Raw genomic sequence first — 17,588 nt, forward strand, 5'->3', positions numbered from 1 at the left:
TCATTTTTTATTAAATAGGTCCTTTTGGAGCTAACTAAGCTAATTATGTGATTTAGATGGAAGCCTAGCTAACTATATGTCGTTTCGGAGCTAACTTGGGTTAAATATGTCATTTTGGAGGATAATTAGTTAAGTATATGTCATTGTGGAGCTAATTATGTCGTTTCGAGGATAATTAGCTAAGTATATGTGTTTTCATTAAATAGACCATTTTGGAGCTAATTAAGCTAATTATGTCATTTAGGTGGAAGCCTAGCTAACTATAGGTCATTTCTGAGCTAACTTGGGTAAAATAGGTCATTCGGGAGCAAACTATGCTTATTAAGCCATTTTGGATCTAGCTAAGCTAATTACAGGCTATTTAATACCTAAGTTAGGGGGAATAGGTCATCTAGGAGCTACCTAAGCCTTATTATGTCATTTAGGAGAGAACTTAGCTAAGTATATGTGATGTCAGCTGAGCTAATGCACAAAAGTCCTTCCAATGGCGCCAGAAAGAGGTGTCTCGACGGCACGAGGAATCCTTCACCTGCGGCTACGCCTTAAGGGACTTCCTAGCACTAGTAGTAAATGGGTCTTTCGGTCGAAGCCCAAAACCATATTAGCCCCGGTTCAAACTAAAACCGAGACCAATGCCAGGCATTGGTCCCGGTTCGAGCTGCCACGCAATAGCGTGGCAATAGCCCCGGTTCGGTTCGATGCATTAGCCCCGGTTCGTGCCAAAAACCGGGACTAAAGATCCAGCGACTGACACGTGGTGTTCCACGGTGGTGGCAACCGTTCGTATCCCCCTTTAGTCCCGGTTGGTGGCTCAACCCGGGACTAAAGGTCTGACACGTGGCCTGCCGTAGTGGTGGAAACCGTTGGTATCCCTCTTTAGTCCCGGTTGGTGGCTCAACCCGGGACTAAAGGCCCAAACGGTTTGCATCCCGCTTCCCAAAACCACAACCGAAACAGAGCCTCTGTCGCGTCGCCATTTCTCTGTTCTTCTTCCTCTCTCGCTGTCGCTCTGTTCTTCCCCTCTCTTCTTCCCTTCTCTTCTTCCACCATGCCAACTCGCTTTGGAAAGATGCTCGTACATGGCAAGACCAAGCTAGATGTCGTGTACACGAACGAGAGCAGGGAGGTGCCGCATTTTCTTAGACAGTTGAAGGAACGATGGCTTGACGCCATAGTGGATCATGAGAAGTTCTTGGGGCTTGATCTGGAGTACACGGCCGATCAACACGGTGTTGCCATCATCCAACTATGTTTCAAACACCATGTCTTGATCTTCCAATGGGCGAGGTAAGTTTTGAGGCTTTCTTTGATCCAAGGTAATGACATTGTAAGTTTATTTGTTTCAATCATAGTTGGTTCCCTTCAAATAGTTGTAGTGAAACAATTTTGATTAGTTGAAGGGGAACACAATCTGATTGGAATAGTGTTCCATAATCTGAAAAATCTTATTAGAATCAACTAGTGTTTAATATGTTCCATTGGAATCATAGTTGGTTCGCTTCAAATAGTTGTAGTGAAACAATTTTGATTAGTTGAAGGGAACACAATCTGATTGGAATTGTGTTCCACAATCTGAAAAATCTGATTGGTTCAATATGTTCTATTGAAATCATAGTTGTAGTGATACAATTTTATGCGGCGTTCTTTGATCCAAGGTTATGAAAATTGCATATAGCTAGTGATTTCTCTAGGTTCCATTGGATAGCAATATGATATGTCATAGTCATGAAAATTGCATATAGCTAGTGATCTCTCTAGGTTCCATTGGATAGCTATAGTGATCTCTCTAGGTTCCATTGGAAAGCAATATGCAATATGTCTAGCTTATTGAATATTTGCAAAACCGTGGGAGAATATATTTATATGTCATAGTTAATTTACGGTTTCTTGATCAATTCATAGGATATGAAAATTGCATAGGATAGCAATATGTTCCATTTGAATCCTAAAGATAATTTTCTCTTTAGTTGTAGTGAAACATGTTTCCTTATTGCAGTAGTATGTAACCTTTGTTCCATTTTAATTTGTTTCTGTTGAAGTCGCGACAAGCATTGTCCAGAACTCATGGACTTCCTTCGCAGCGCCATCACTTTTGCTACCGTTGACATAACGAACGACAAGCTGAATATGAGGTACAACTTCGGTATTGAGATACCAACTAGTTGCCTCATTGATCTCCAAACGGTATTCAGGCTTCCACATGTCAGGACTTCCATGGCTCATATGGCAGTTGCCTTGATCAACGAGGAGTATGGTAATATGAAGACCAATTTCCCAAAGTCTCAGCACAAACTTTGGGAGAAGGCCCCACTTGATCGTATCAACATTGAGTATGCAGCAAAAGATGCATACGTTTCATACGAGTTGTACCGCAAGATTCGAGTCGTCAAGTATGGCCAGCGTTACCTCAAATAAGGTGGACATTCTGATTCAGACGATTCAGACGAGTAGTGTTCTCAATGTCGAACACTTGTATATATATCTATGGTGGCTATTATTATGTACTGTTTGGACTAGTATGATGTACTGCTTGGACCAATTTATATATGTCTAGTTTCTGTTTGTGCCATTATAGTTTCCAAATTTGAATGGTTTAGCCCTTTCTAACTTCATTTGCTACTTTTGAATGGTTTAGCCCTTTCTAACTTCATGGTATCATGCATTTCGACCACATATATATACAAAAAGTCTTCAGTTCAAATAAGTTCAAAAAATGAAATCCCTTTTGTAACAGATCGGTTTTTGATTGAAACAGTCATTTAAAAATGAAAGACCATTAGTCCCACGAGGCGTGCAGCGGAACCACGTGGCGTGCAGCAGAACCACGTGGCATGCCGCAGAACCACTTTTGTTGTGGGGGTCGCTTTTCCTTCTTCTCCTTGTGCTAGATATTTGTTATGCATTAGGGAAAGAAGGAATAGCGACCATCATCGACGGTCGATAAAACAGGTGAGGGAGTGTCCACCATACATGAGAGAAGAAGAATGCCGACTTTTGTTGTGGGGGTCGCTTCTCCTTCTTCTCTTTGTGCTAGATATTTGTTATGCACTAGGGGGAGAAGGAGTAGCGACCATCATCAACGGTCAAAAAATCAGGTGAGAGAGTGTCCACCATATATGAGAGAAGAAGAATGTCGACTGTTACTGTGGGGGTCGTTTCTCTTTCCTCTCCTTGTGCTAGATATTTGTTATGCACTAGGGGAAGTAGGAGTAGCGACCATCATCGACGGTTGAAAAATCAGGTGAGCTAGTGTCCACCATATATGAGAGAAGAAGAATGTCGTCTCTTGTTGTGGGGGTCGCTTCTCCTTCTTCGCCTTGTGCTAGATATTTGTTATGTGCCTTTGAATGGTGCATTTTGAACACACAAAAAGTATGGAGTTTAAATAAGTTCAAAAAAATGAAATCCCTTTGTAATGGATGAGTTCTCATTTGAAACCCTGATACTTCGAGAGAGATTGTCCGTTTTGTACACGAAGTGCATCCAGTTTTTGTCGTAACCCTCTCAACTTTCTCGCACATGCTATGTGGGTGAAATGATGATACCATGCCAACTTGGAACCTTTCCAGAGTTCATTTCAAATGCTTTTCAATTTAATGGTCTTATAGCTCAAAATAATCAGTAAATGCATGAAAAATAACAAATGAACTCAGAATGGGTTGTAAATTGATGATGTGGCTTTGAATGTTGCATTTTGAACACAGAAAAACTATGGAGTTCAAATAAGTTCAAAAAATGAAATCCCATTGTAACAGACGAGTTTCCGTATGAAACCCTGATACTTCCAAAGAGATTGTCCATTTTGTACACAAAGTGCATCCAATTTTTGCTGTAACCCTCTCAAATTTCTCGCACATGCTATGTGGGTGAAATGATGATACCATGCCAACTTGGAACCTTTTCAGAGTTCATTTCAAATGCTTTTCAATTTCATGGTCTTATAGCTCAAAATAATCACTAAATGCATGAAAAATAACAAATGAACTCAGAAAGGGTTGTAAATTGATGATGTGGCTTTGAATGGTGCATTTTGAACACAGAAAAACTATGGAGTTCAAATAAGTTCAAAAAAATGAAATCCCTTTGTAACGGACGATTTTCCGTATGAAACCCTGATACTTCCAAAGAGATTGTCCGTTTTGTATACGAAGTGCATCCAGTTTTTGCCTATAGTATTATTGAAACTAAAATTATATAGAATTTTGTTACAAACTTTCATAGAAAAAAGAATTATCATAAAAGAAAATAAAGAAGTAATTAGAATTTTGTTCAAAACATTAAAAGCAAAAAAGAATTATCATAAAAGAAAATAAATAAGTAATTAGAATTTTGTTGCAAACTTTAATAGCAAAAGGAATTATCATAAAAGAAAATAGATAAGTAATTAGAAACAAAAAAGAAAGCAAAAAACAGGAAAAAAAATAAAAAAGTGCCACCTACAAGGCCACCACGACCTGCATAAGACTAGAAACCCATTACTAGGGCCAGGATGCAGGCCCGCAGTAGGTGTCACGCCCAAGATGCGACCCTATCCTCAATTTGGCACGGGGGCCTCATCAGGGATAGAAGCGCATCTCGTCGTATCGCAAGAATGGATATCGTTACAAGTACATGTACTGAAAAGAAGAGATATATAATAGAATTGGCTTACACTCGCCACAAGCTACATCAGAGTCACAACAGTACAATACATAAACATCATGAAGAAGAGCAGGGCCCGACTAAGGACGAAAACAAACGACAAAAGAAGAACGACGTCCATCCTTGCTATCCCACGCTGCCGGCCAGGAACCCATTCTAGATCGATGAAGAAGAAGAAGAAGAAGCAACTCCAAATGAACAATCAACGCGCTCGCGTCATATAACCTTTACCTGTACCTGCAACTGGTGTTATAGTAATCTGTGAGCCACAGGGGACTAAACAATCTCATTTCCAAAGGTATCAAGACCAGCAAAGCTTAATGGGTGAGCCATGGTTAAGTGGTGAGGTTGCAGCTGCGGCTAAGCATATATTTGGTGGCTAAACTTACGAGTACCAGAAATAAGAGGGGGAAGATCTACGCATAGCGGACGTGAACTACTGTTGATCAAATAAATGATCCTGAACACCTACCTACGTCAGACATAACCCCACCATGTCCTCGATCGGAGAAGGAACTCACGAAAGAGACAGTCACGGTTATGCACACAGTTGGCAAGTTTTAATCGAGTTAACATCAAGTTATCTAGAACCAGTGTTAAACAAAGTTTCCACGTTGCCACATAACCGCGGGCACGACTTTCTGAAAAGGTTTAACCCTGCAGGGGTGCTCAAACTAGTCCATCACAAATTACCACAAGCCACATAGAAATCCTCAATCACGGAGCTCGCGATCTCGTCGGATTCCCTAGTGGAAAACTTCAACTCTGAGATTACCCAAAGCATCACCGGAATCCCGATGCACAAGATATTTCGTCAAAGGTAAAACTAATCCATCAAGGCCGCCCGACGTGTCGACGATCCCGATAGGAGCCGCGGATCTCGTTCTCAGGACACGACGGATGCGCAATGGTTACCACGCCAAACGCCGAGTTGCCCCGGGTAGCGTTAATAAGCTGCTCTGTTTTGGACCAACACTCATGAGGAGCATTGGCCCGGGGGTTGATTAAATTATCCTCGGGGTCCGGAAAGTCCCTATGCAATTTTTATTAGGTGTTTAGGCAAATGTAGTACCAATGTTGGGCCTTGCCAGACCAGCTTTAATCTAAAACGAGTTATCAAGGGGGTCCCCATAACAACCCCGATCGTGTTAGGAGCGCTCAATTATGGAACATAACAACGGTAGCCGAAAACTAAGGGGTAAAGGTGGAACAAAATACCAGGATAGAATGGCCGAGCCTTCCACCTTTTACCAAGTATATAGGTTCATTAAATTAATTAGCATTTGATATGGTGATATGACAAGGAACCCATGCTTTCACATGGAAGCAACTGCACCTGCAACTAGCAACGCTAACACAAGGTTAAGCAAGCAGTAACATAGCCAATCAGTGGTTTGCTAGGTCGAACAGGTTGAAGGTTAACATGGCATTGTTGAGAGGCTGATATTTAACATGTGGTAGGCAACGAGACTTAAGCGATAGAAGCGATAAACCTAGCATGGCAATGATAGCAATGGTATGTGGGGAAATGGTCATCTTGCGTGAGATCCCGCTTGGAAGAAGAATGCCTCCGTGAAGGAGACGAACCGACGTAGTCGAACGGGTCCTCACAATCCGACACGCTTGCGGAACTCTAACGAGAAGAAGAAAACCGGAAACACAAATCAACACACGGAATTCACCACACGATGCACAACACAAATGATGCATGTGCAGCTGAATACATGCAAGACACGGCATGACAAATCACACAATCAGACACTACACATTAAGTGAAGTTCAATATGCAACGAGTTGCATATTGACGAAACTCCACATTTATTATTTAGTTCTATCCCGATTAGATACACGACAATATTAAATGTGGTTAAACATGGCAAGAGGTGAAGCGTAATTAAACTACCTATCTAGGCATTTTTAAATGAGATCGGAAATGACATATAGCATCACCAAGACGACCTCACATGTTAATTTACAATTCTGCCCAGATCTGAACTAACACATTTAATTGGTTGTTAAACAGCAAAACAAATATGTTCACGTGATTCTACGCGTCGTTACAAGCAATTTACATCTAGAGAACATCTCCAACGGAGCTACGGATCAAAAGTTACAAGCACCGCAAGGGCATGAATGCAATATGTGTGCAACGACGGCTACGAGCACTTCAAAACATACAACCAGCTAGAGAAAATGAAACTACACGAGATTCTAAGCAAGTTTCATGTAGGACACGATCAAATCGGAGCTACGGTTCAACAACTACGAGCAAGACAAGAAATCACTACAATCTGCCAAAATCAGCCACATAGCATTTTCTATACCCCACAACTACGAGCTACTCAACTCCGTTATAATCAACCAAGGCATGACATGAAAGAGGGCAAGAAGCACTACAACAACTAGCATGGCATCATGGATCACTAGGGAAAGAAGACACAACATGGCATCTCACACACTATTTCAGACTTAGTGAAAATTACACTTCATGAAAGTGTAGTTTTCGATCTGAAGCCATATTGACAGCAGCGAAACCATAAGCTACATGACTCCAAATGGCATGAAAATTCAGAGCATGATAGAGAAACACAAGGGCTACAACTAACTCTATTGGACCAACCTCAAAAGAGCTACAGATCACAAGATACAAGCAAGACAAGACAACAACAAAATATAACAAATTCCAGACTTGGAAATATTTCAGCTCCTCCAAATCAGCACTATTTCTAGCAATTTGAGAGCAAGCAAACCACACCTAAACATGCATTTCTATTGCAACCAAAATTACCAGGGGCTAGACTAAACATCAATGGGCAACTCTCTAGTTGACACCTCCTTCAAACGAAGCACGGATTAAATCCTACGAAATAGACAAGATGGCAACATGGCAAAATATCGCGCGAACTAACTTAGTCAAAATCTAAAAGTAATTGCACCCCGAAAACATACAAAACATGTGGGGTTGCACAACATTAATTTCACCACACGTAAATGCGAGAAAATGCCCTAAGCCCGGAAAATAATCTAGCGGCAAATCCCTACACGCAAAAATACCAATGGCTACTCTAAAATACATGGAAAAGAGGTTCCTAAAACATGGACATTTCTACTATGGCTTACGGGCTATCCGGTCTTGCGCGAAAAATTAATACGAGCACTATCTTATTGGGACAGCACGTTAAACTACGCACTAGGCACGCTAAACTAAAACAAACAAATATGCAGGTTGTACCAATGTAATCTACGTGAAAAACTACACGAAAACCATATACTACACGCCTCAATCCGACTTGCGGATTAAAAGTTACGGTTGTTTTAATATACGGTTATTAACTGGAATTTAGTAATTCCTAAAATTCCTAAAATCTAAATGGGCCGAACTATAATGATGCTACACAGGGGGGAAGGAGGCTCACCTCGGTTGGGCCTCTTGGCCAGCTCGTGATGGGCCTGGAAGGAGGCTGGTGGGGGAGCCTCCCTGGCCTAGGGCGGCTCAGCCTCGTGGCTAGCTCGGCCGGTTGGGGGGCGCTGGAGAAGCAGCTGAGCCAGCGGCTCGGGGCGCTAGAGGGGCGTCTCCCTCCCGTCGCTGATCGAGCGAGGCCACGGCAATGCCTCTAATGCCCAGTGAGGCATCACAGTTTGATGGAGGTGGAGGACCAGGGGCTCGAAGGCGGCGGATCGAGGCCGTGTGGCGCAGATCCGGGCAGAGTCCGACAGCTAGCAGCAGGCGCCCATGGCGGCGCAACGAACGGTGGCGGCGCGATCTGGAGACCGGGGCAACGCAGATCGGCATCGGCGGCGACTCGGGGAGGCGGCCGCCTCAGCTCTCCGGCGAGGGGCCGCCGGAGGTGGGGCCGACGGGGAGGTGCGGCGACGCTGGAAGGAGGGGCTCAGGCATGGGAGGAGTTGCAGGCACGGGTGGATCTGCGGGCATGGGAGAATCCCATGTGGTCGTCCGGCCATTGTCCACTTGGGTGGACATTGTCCGGTAGGTGGGATTTGGGGCTAGGCATGAATTTCAAGGAGAACGGAGAGGGGGTTATCTAAAAAATGATGTGGGGGGTTATATAAAGACTAATGCGGGGGCTAGGTTAACCGGAATTGCGTTTCGGATCCAATCGTGCGGTCGGATTCGGACGATTCCGCACGCGGGAACGGGCGAGTGGTTGTGTAGTGTAATTATCCAGAGATGAGAGGGAAAACGGGCGACGCGGCAACGATTTTAAAACACCGACGAACGTCCGACGAATAACCGAAGACGGGGCCGCTACGGTCGACTGTTCGGGTACCAGACGGACTCCGATTGTGACGAAACTTGACAGGCGGCCTACCTTTATTAAAATAACACCGCACATCAAATCTCAACCCAATTAGAGAAAGTTTTACGCACACTTTAAAAACAGGGTTTCGACGGTGCCGCGGGCACGTGCGTGTGCGGTCGGGTTCAGAACGGACAACGACTATAATCGGCAACTAACAACGGACACAAGTTTTGCAAACTGGCGGCAAGGGAGATGCCGATGCAATGCAGATGATGCGCATGACGCGATGATGATGCGACAAAAGAAAATAGAGACACGACGAAAACGAAATAGAAGGGGAATCTTCTGGAATGTCGGCGTCGGGCTGTCACAACTCTCCTACACTACAAGAGGATCTCGCCCCGAGATCCAAGAATGAAGGGGGGGAGAGGATGAGAAAGAACAAGAGGTAAAAACTTAGTCGCTTCTTTGACAAACGAGTGAAACCAACGATCCTTGAAGGTTGCAAAGAGATGAGGAATGATATGAGAAACGAACAAGAATTCACGGAAAATTTCGGCAGCACTTCGGTAGGAAAATGGGACAAAAAATTCGATAAGATGGAAGAAATAGAAAATATTCATAACAAACAACTAAGTAGAGCAAGGGAACACCATGATCTTGGTAGAACAACAAGATTTACCCAAAAGAGCAATATCACAAAGCCTCCGGAACAATAGAATAGGAACTAGCTTATACGGAAGAAGAGAATGAAGAGAGAATGACAACTACTAACTCCAATGAACTTGGCAAGCATCCTTGCAAGAAGAATGGGACGGAGTTGTTGGAAAAACAACAACGAAAAGAACAAGATGGTAGTGGGCTTATGGAAACCTTTTCAAACTAATGAAGTGACAACCAGCCACTACAGAAACAAGGATTGATTGGAAGAAACAAGATATGAACAATTCTTACACAAAGAGGATACAATGAGAACTTGGATTAATGACAAGCACCATGATAGCAACAATCCATAGGAAAAGCTTTACGTGAAATCCAAACCAAGATAGCTCAATGAAGTAATCATGGGTTGAAATATCTCCTGATCAAAGAATTGGTGGATTTATTTATCTCATCCTTGAAAGGAATTCTCTTCGAGGCTCCTACACTAACAAGAATGCTATAATACCTCCTCAAAGGATAAAGGAAGAACAATTGCACATATAAATGCAAGAGAAAGGATACTTAAGGTACTCCAAAAACAATCATGAAGAACACTTGAGAATGAATCACATCCTTGAAGAACCACCATGACGAGCCTCCGTATCAAAAGGATGATGCAAAGATAAGAAGGATGAAAGAATAAGATTGCAGCCTTGCAAAGACTTCGATGAAGCTTCACGAAGAGATACTTGAGAAAACTTGGAACTCTGGAAAAGAAAGATAAGAACACTTGAGAGGAATTGATATTATGAGCCACTCCTGAAGAAGAATGGAAATCTCTTGGAAGAAGGAAGAACAAGAATAAGAATTATGTTATGCTGATCCTTCATCAAATTAAATTGATGACAAGCAACGGATTTAGCATACAACTTATTCCGCTTGGAAGAATCTTGAAGAGATAGAGAGATAAGCACACCTGACGCATAATTGAAGGAAGCACCGGTAAGAATTCACAAATAAATGGGAACACCACGAATTAATGGAGATACATGAGAATGAAGAGATGATGAGCCACCTGAGAGAAAACTAGAACAAGGCACCAGAATAAACGAGAGACGAACGAAGAGACAACAATGGAGAAGAATTTGAGAATGAAAGCTGCAAGCTGAGAACGAACAAAATCTTCTAGATGATGGCCTTCGGAGGATCGAGAATGAAAACAACTCAGAAAAGCACCGGGTAGCAAGAAAAGGGATTACTCATGATTGACAACAAATGAGAGGATACACGAAGCTGAGATGACAGTCTTCACAAGAATGGAGCAAGATTTGAGAGAAACACTCTTTCGAATTTGCAAGCTGAGAATGATGACGAGAAACAACACCAAGAATACCGAGACACTCCGGAATAATGAAGAATGAAAGGTTGAGCCAAATATGAGAATTAATTCAAATAGATCTTGACGAAGGGATATGACTGATGAAATTCATACTTACGTCATAGTTTAAAAGAATTAAAGATCTCCAAAAGATTACAAGAGCTATAACAGATCGTGGAAAAAACCTGTGGGTTATGGGCCCACTCAAAGAAATCACCGTTGAAAAGATTACTAGAACGGGAGATATTGCACGGGTACAAGAAAAATAGATGAGGTTAGCACCTCGAAATAACTGAAGGATTAAAAATCAGAACTTCTGAAATATCTTTAACACTCCGGATAGAAAGAGAGAGGAATTAATAAACAAGATAGGCTGAAAGAATTTCCAACATCAGAAAGAATTTAATGGTTGAAAAGGATATGATGACCATGGATAACTGAACTTAATTCACCGGTAAGGATGACAAGAATGAATAAAGATGAACATGAAGCTCCTGAGAATCTTCACAATGAATCACCGGGTAAGAGAGAAAAGAACACACAGCGGAAGCACAATGAAAAGAAAACTTTTGGATGAAAATTGAATCACTGAAGAAAAGGGTGGGAGTGCAGGAAAACCAAAGACAACATGGGATAGATGTAACATCCCAAAATTATAAATTTTGGAATGTTAATATAATAATTAGATCGATTGTTTGTTGGTTGCCTGAGTGATTGAAACTTGTGTGAAATTTGAAACTTTTTGAAACTTTTGAATGAGAGGGAATAAAATGACTTTCCCCATCTCCGGTGAATTCAAATTCAAACTTTTAAAAGCAAAGAGAGAAGATGACATGACTTCTTCAACTATAAATAATTTGAACGGAGATATTTGCATTTGAATTCTTTTGCATTGCCATTCGTTTTCTTCGCGCAAGAAAATGCCGGGAAATACATTCTAGAGAGGAGGAACATGACCCTCAAACCCACGGCCATTTTGAAAGTTATTTGAACCCTCAAACTTAGAGGGTCATTTGAAAATTATTTGCAAAAGAAAATAAATCTTTTAGGCAATTTGTGAAAATAATTTTTTCTGAAGTTTTTATTTTTGCCGTGGAAAAATGCCCATCATCCATATTTTATTTTTCTGATAATTTTAGTATATAAAAACTCTTTATTCCGAATTGATTTGATTTCCTTTTTATCGTTTTAGTTTCCTAGTTTTAAAAATAGGAAAGGAATCGTTTTTATTAGGAAACTCCAGGTGGCCCATTAAGACTTTCCTTTCACTGGCCCAAGAAGATCATCTTCTTCCCCCTCTCTCTCTCACGTCACAGAGATTTTTCCTTCCATGGAGAGAGGATCTCCACCTCCGGGTTTCGCAAAGCACGTTCCTTCCCAGCGCCTCCCGTCGCCTCTATAAGAACCCCCAAGGCCTCCTCGTTCCATTCCCGTTGAAAACTTCCCCTCTCCTCGCCTCTAACTCGCACCTCACCTCGCCGGAGTCGTCACCGCAAACTCGCCCGAGAACTCCCCACCTTCGCCCCCCTCCACCACTCCTCCCTGCCGAGCCCCCTGGCACCCCTGCGCCCCGCCACACCTTTGGCCCCTCCCTCCACCGCCCCCCCTCCCCACCCCGTCGCCCTGCAACCTTGCCCCTCCCTGGAAACCAACGAGCAGCAGCACCACCAATAGCTTTCCACCTCGCCCCCACCTGCAGGCCCTCCCTCCACCTCGCCTCCCTCCTCTCCCTGGAGCCCCTCCACCCTTCGCCCCCCCTCCACCACTCCTCCCGCCGGCCCCTCCCCACCCCACCGGCACCCCACCACACCTCGGCCACCATAGCCAGCACGGGGGCAATTCCCAGCCGAGGTAACGTCTCCTCCCTTTTCTTTTTTTTACTTGTTCTGTTTTTTTTGTATTGTGTAGTTTCATCCCTTAGATCTAGATCCTATGGTGTAGATTAGGAAGTACATACCCCTTCGGTTTTCTAAAAAGAACCGGTCCATCAGTTAAGTGAACCGAAGCATTTTCTTATTTAGCGGCCATCCGCTGTTTAGCCTATGCAGCAAACACCCTTAGCCAATCAGTGGGCGCCACGTGTCTCTAGCAATTATTCGCTTTTTCTGTCTAATTCCAAAAAACAGAAAAGTTCCAATCTTGTTTTGGCCATAACTTTTGATCCATAAGTCCCATGATGTTGATTCTTTTTCCAGTAGCTCACATATTTCCTGTAGTTTTTAAAAACATATAATGTGTCTATGTTTGAAATTTTAAAATATAAGTTAGATCAGATTTAGTTTAAACCATGTTTTGCCTATTCCAGGAGTTTAAAAATAGCTTTTGATTTGATTACTTTTGGTACTGATCACTAGTGATCTTATGTATCAGTGGTAAAAATGTCAGATTTATTTGAGTATTTTAGTTCACTGTTTCTTGTGAAACAATTTCTGTTTCACCTCTTTTAGGATTTCGGCTAATTCCTTTTCTACTTTTGTTTTAAAATATTTTCTTTATTATTTCAGAAACATTATTGTTTTGTTTATGTTAGATAACACTAGTGTTTCAACAAGTTTTTATTTTATTTTTATTTGTTATCATGAAATCAATTCTAGTTCCTTAGTAACTTGCACTTGGTTTCACCACTCTTTCAAATCCCGTTTGGGAATACTTTCAAAAAGTTTGTGAAAAATACTTTATTTTTATATTAGTTAAACTTATATCTTAGTTCCTTGTTATTATTTTCTGTTAGACAAAACTATTTAGTGTTTGACGTAGTAGAAGACTCCCTAGTCTTATTTGAAGTTCGTTTCGGTTTTCTATTTTGCTCTCTCTTTTGTTTTGATTGTTAGAATGATTGCTAGAATGAGTGCTTATGTTAATGATATGTTTGTTATATAGATTTCATCGGAGAGTGACGAGTAGTCTATCAAGTTATTTTCTCGAGAAATTCTTCTTCGTCAACATCACAGGCAAGTCATTTGATCATGTATCACCTATGTTTTATGCATCGTAGTTCTACCATCCTATGCCCAATTGTATGCTGACTAGGTACTTGGAAATTATGGTTACATATTGTAGTATCATGTGGTAGGCACCCAACAACCCCGTTACTAGGCCCGGGACGACAAATTTCCTATTGCTATGCTTCAGTAGACGGGATTCTGATTGAGAGTTTATCACGAGTGATGCGAGGATACTTTAATAACCAAGATCGGTTAAGTCAAGACTTTTCAAGACCTCGTGATGCAATGCAACTCTGGGTGAAGGACGGTTGATCGGCTCCCTGGAGAACCCAGTGGATGACCCGGGATGCTGGAGACGGCCAAGATATCCTGCGGAAAGCTTCACCCAGGCTCAAAGAGACGGACGGATATTTTCAAGACCCAAGGCTTACCTGCACAGCCACAAGTCATTATGGGCTCTGGCTTGGTTGGACAACGCGGCGACTCTGGACACGCGGTTCTAGCAGATGTAGAAGAACGGTAGGAACGGATGGGCACCGACAGGGATTCAGAGCGACCCGTTGAAAGAACATGTTTTGATCATCCGGTCTTCAAACACCCTGAAGTGCGAGGACATACTCGGAGGCGATCAAATCTTGTGGGGAACGTGTGCAAAACTCGGCAGAGTACTCAAACCTAATCGATTAGCCGTGTCCACGGTCATGGACGACTTGAGCCAAAGGAACTGAAGTTCTCTGGATTTCTCAACACCATTAAATATATTTGATGTGGGAATTATTGATAACTCGGGTACGAGAATTGGTCGGCAGAACCATCTCGTTAACAACCAACTATGTAGTAACATTTTGCTTTTAGCCCTCTTGATGTACGAGAAACACTTGCTTTTTCGCTAAAAACTGATAGCCCCACCTGCCATATATGCATATAGTATAGATGATTACTTTTCACCCCTCTCTTATGTGCCTTGCAGGCATATTCAATATGCTGACCTACATGGCTGCAATGTCTTATGTTGCAGATATTTTTCTTCGACGAGTAAGAGTACGATTCAGGGTTACGGTCTAGACTCAACTTGCCGTTGGTGTTTATTGGGACTCCACTCCCTTGACTCGTCTTGAGTCGGGTCGCTACAGAAGCTATGATGGATCAGCAAACGTTTTCTTAGGAGCATACGAAAACCTGAGAGTTGTGAAGATACGATAGATGTTTCGTTCAGCTTGCAGAACCAATGGATTATCCGAACTTTGTTCGTGAACAAGAGAAATTCTGCAACGCTTGTGAAGATGCCCGAGTGTTAGAATGCGAGATTCGCTAAACCTTATACAGAGAAATGATTTGGGTGCGGAATGGATTCATCACCATGACGACTTACTCTATCATTTATCTTGCTATTCGGAATGGTAAATCTGAGAGACTTACCCATATAGAGAGACGGCGTTCTTTGAAGCTCTTGTTTAAGCCTTAGAGTGGTATAAGAAAAGCCCATGAACATGGCACCTGTTGTCACGCGTAGGAAATTTTACGGTGAGGATGAAACCAAGACCCCTCTCTCTGCAGGATAACCACAAATGGTAGACCACCATGAGAACCATCGATATGTTATTTAGAATTGACCACGAGACTGTCAGTTAAAGAAGACCCAGTGACGAAAGAAGCTTATATCAACAGAAGATATGAAGATTGTGAGGTGTCATGATGCCAAAAACCCCAGAGGATCGTTAAAGCATTTTGAGGGACCGATATCTCTCATTTTAAGTGCGGTAGCATCCCACCTTGCCGGAGATTGGATTGCTAGAAGAGCCCCAAACCCTAACCTTTCTTTCTAGCCTCTTCGAATCTCGAGGACGAGATTCATTTTAAGTGTGGTAGTTTGAAACATCCCAAAAATAAAAATTTTGGAATGTTAATATAATAATTAGATCGATTGTTTATTGGTTGCCTGAGTGATTGAAACTTGTGTGAAATTTGAAACTTTTTGAAACTTTTGAATAAGAGGGAATAAAATGACTTTCCCCATCTCCGGTGAATTCAAATTCAAACTTTTAAAAGCAAAGAGAGAAGATGACATGACTTCTTCAACTATAAATAATTTGAACGGAGATATTTGCATTTGAATTCTTTTGCATTGCCATTCGTTTTCTTCGCGCAAGAAAATGCCGGGAAATACATTCTAGAGAGGAGGAACATGACCCTCAAACCCACGGCCATTTTGAAAGTTATTTGAACCCTCAAACTTAGAGGGTCATTTGAAAATTATTTGCAAAAGAAAATAAATCTTTTAGGCAATTTGTGAAAATAATTTTTTCTGAAGTTTTTATTTTTGCCGTGGAAAAATGCCCATCATCTATATTTTATTTTTCTGATAATTTTAGTATATAAAAACTCTTTATTCCGAATTGATTTGATTTCCTTTTTATCGTTTTAGTTTCCTAGTTTTAAAAATAGGAAAGGAATCGTTTTTATTAGGAAACTCCAGGTGGCCCATTAAGACTTTCCTTTCACTGGCCCAAGAAGATCATCTTCTTCCTCCTCTCTCTCTCACGTCACACAGATTTTTCCTTCCATGGACAGAGGATCTCCACCTCCGGGATTCGAGAAGCACATTCCTTCCCAGTGCCTCCCGTCGCCTCTATAAGAACCCCCAAGGCCTCCACGTTCCATTCCCGTTGAAAACTTCCCCTCTCCTCGCCTCTAACTCGCGCCTCACCTCGCCGGAGTCGTCACCGGAAACTCGCCAGAGAACTCCCCACATTCGCCCTCCCCTCCACCACTCCTCCCTGCCGAGCCCCCAGGCACCCCTGCACCCGCCACCCCCTCGGCCCCTCCCTCCACCGCCGCCCCTCCCCACCCCCGTCGCCCTGCAACCTCGCCCCTCCCTGGAAACCAGCGAGCAGCAGCACCACCAGTAGCTTTCCACCTCGCCCCCACCTGCAGGCCCTCCCTCCACCTCGCCTCCCTCCCCTCCCTGGAGCCCCTCCACCCTTCGGCCCCCCCTCCACCACTCCTCCCGCCGGCCCCTCCCCACCCCACCGGCACCCCACCCCACCTCGGCCACCATAGCCAGCACGGGGGCAACTCCCAGCCGAGGTAACCTCTCCTCCCTTTTCTTTTTTTTTACTTGTTTTGTATTTTTTTTGTATTGTGTAGTTTCATCCCTTAGATCTAGATCCTACGGTGTAGATTAGGAAGTACTTACCCCTTCGGTTTTCTAAAAAGAACCGGTCCATCAGTTAAGTGAACCGAAGCATTTTCTTTTTTAGCCGCCATCCGCTGTTTAGCCTATGCAGCAAACACCCTTAGCCAATCAGTGGGCGCCACGTGTCTGTAGCAATTATTCACTTTTTCTGTCTAATTCCAAAAAACAGAAAAGTTCCAATCTTATTTTGGACATAACTTTTGATCCATAAGTCAAATGATGTTGATTCTTTTTCCAGTAGCTCACAAATTTCCCGTAGATTTTAAAAACATATAATTTGTCTATGTTTGAAATATTCAAATATAAGTTAGATCAGATTTAGTTTAAACCTTGTTTTGCCTATTCCAGGAGTTTAAAAATAGATTTTAATTTGATTCCTTTTGGTACTGATCACGAGTGATCTTATGTATCATTGGTAAACATTTCAGATTTGTTTGAGTACTTTAGCTCACTGTTTCTTGTGAAACAATTTCTGTTTCACCTCTTTTAGGATTTCGGCTAATTCCTTTTCTACTTTTGTTTTA

This window comes from Hordeum vulgare, chromosome 5H (assembly GCF_904849725.1).
Source record: "Hordeum vulgare subsp. vulgare chromosome 5H, MorexV3_pseudomolecules_assembly, whole genome shotgun sequence".
In the NCBI taxonomy this organism is placed as follows: Eukaryota; Viridiplantae; Streptophyta; class Magnoliopsida; order Poales; family Poaceae; genus Hordeum; species Hordeum vulgare.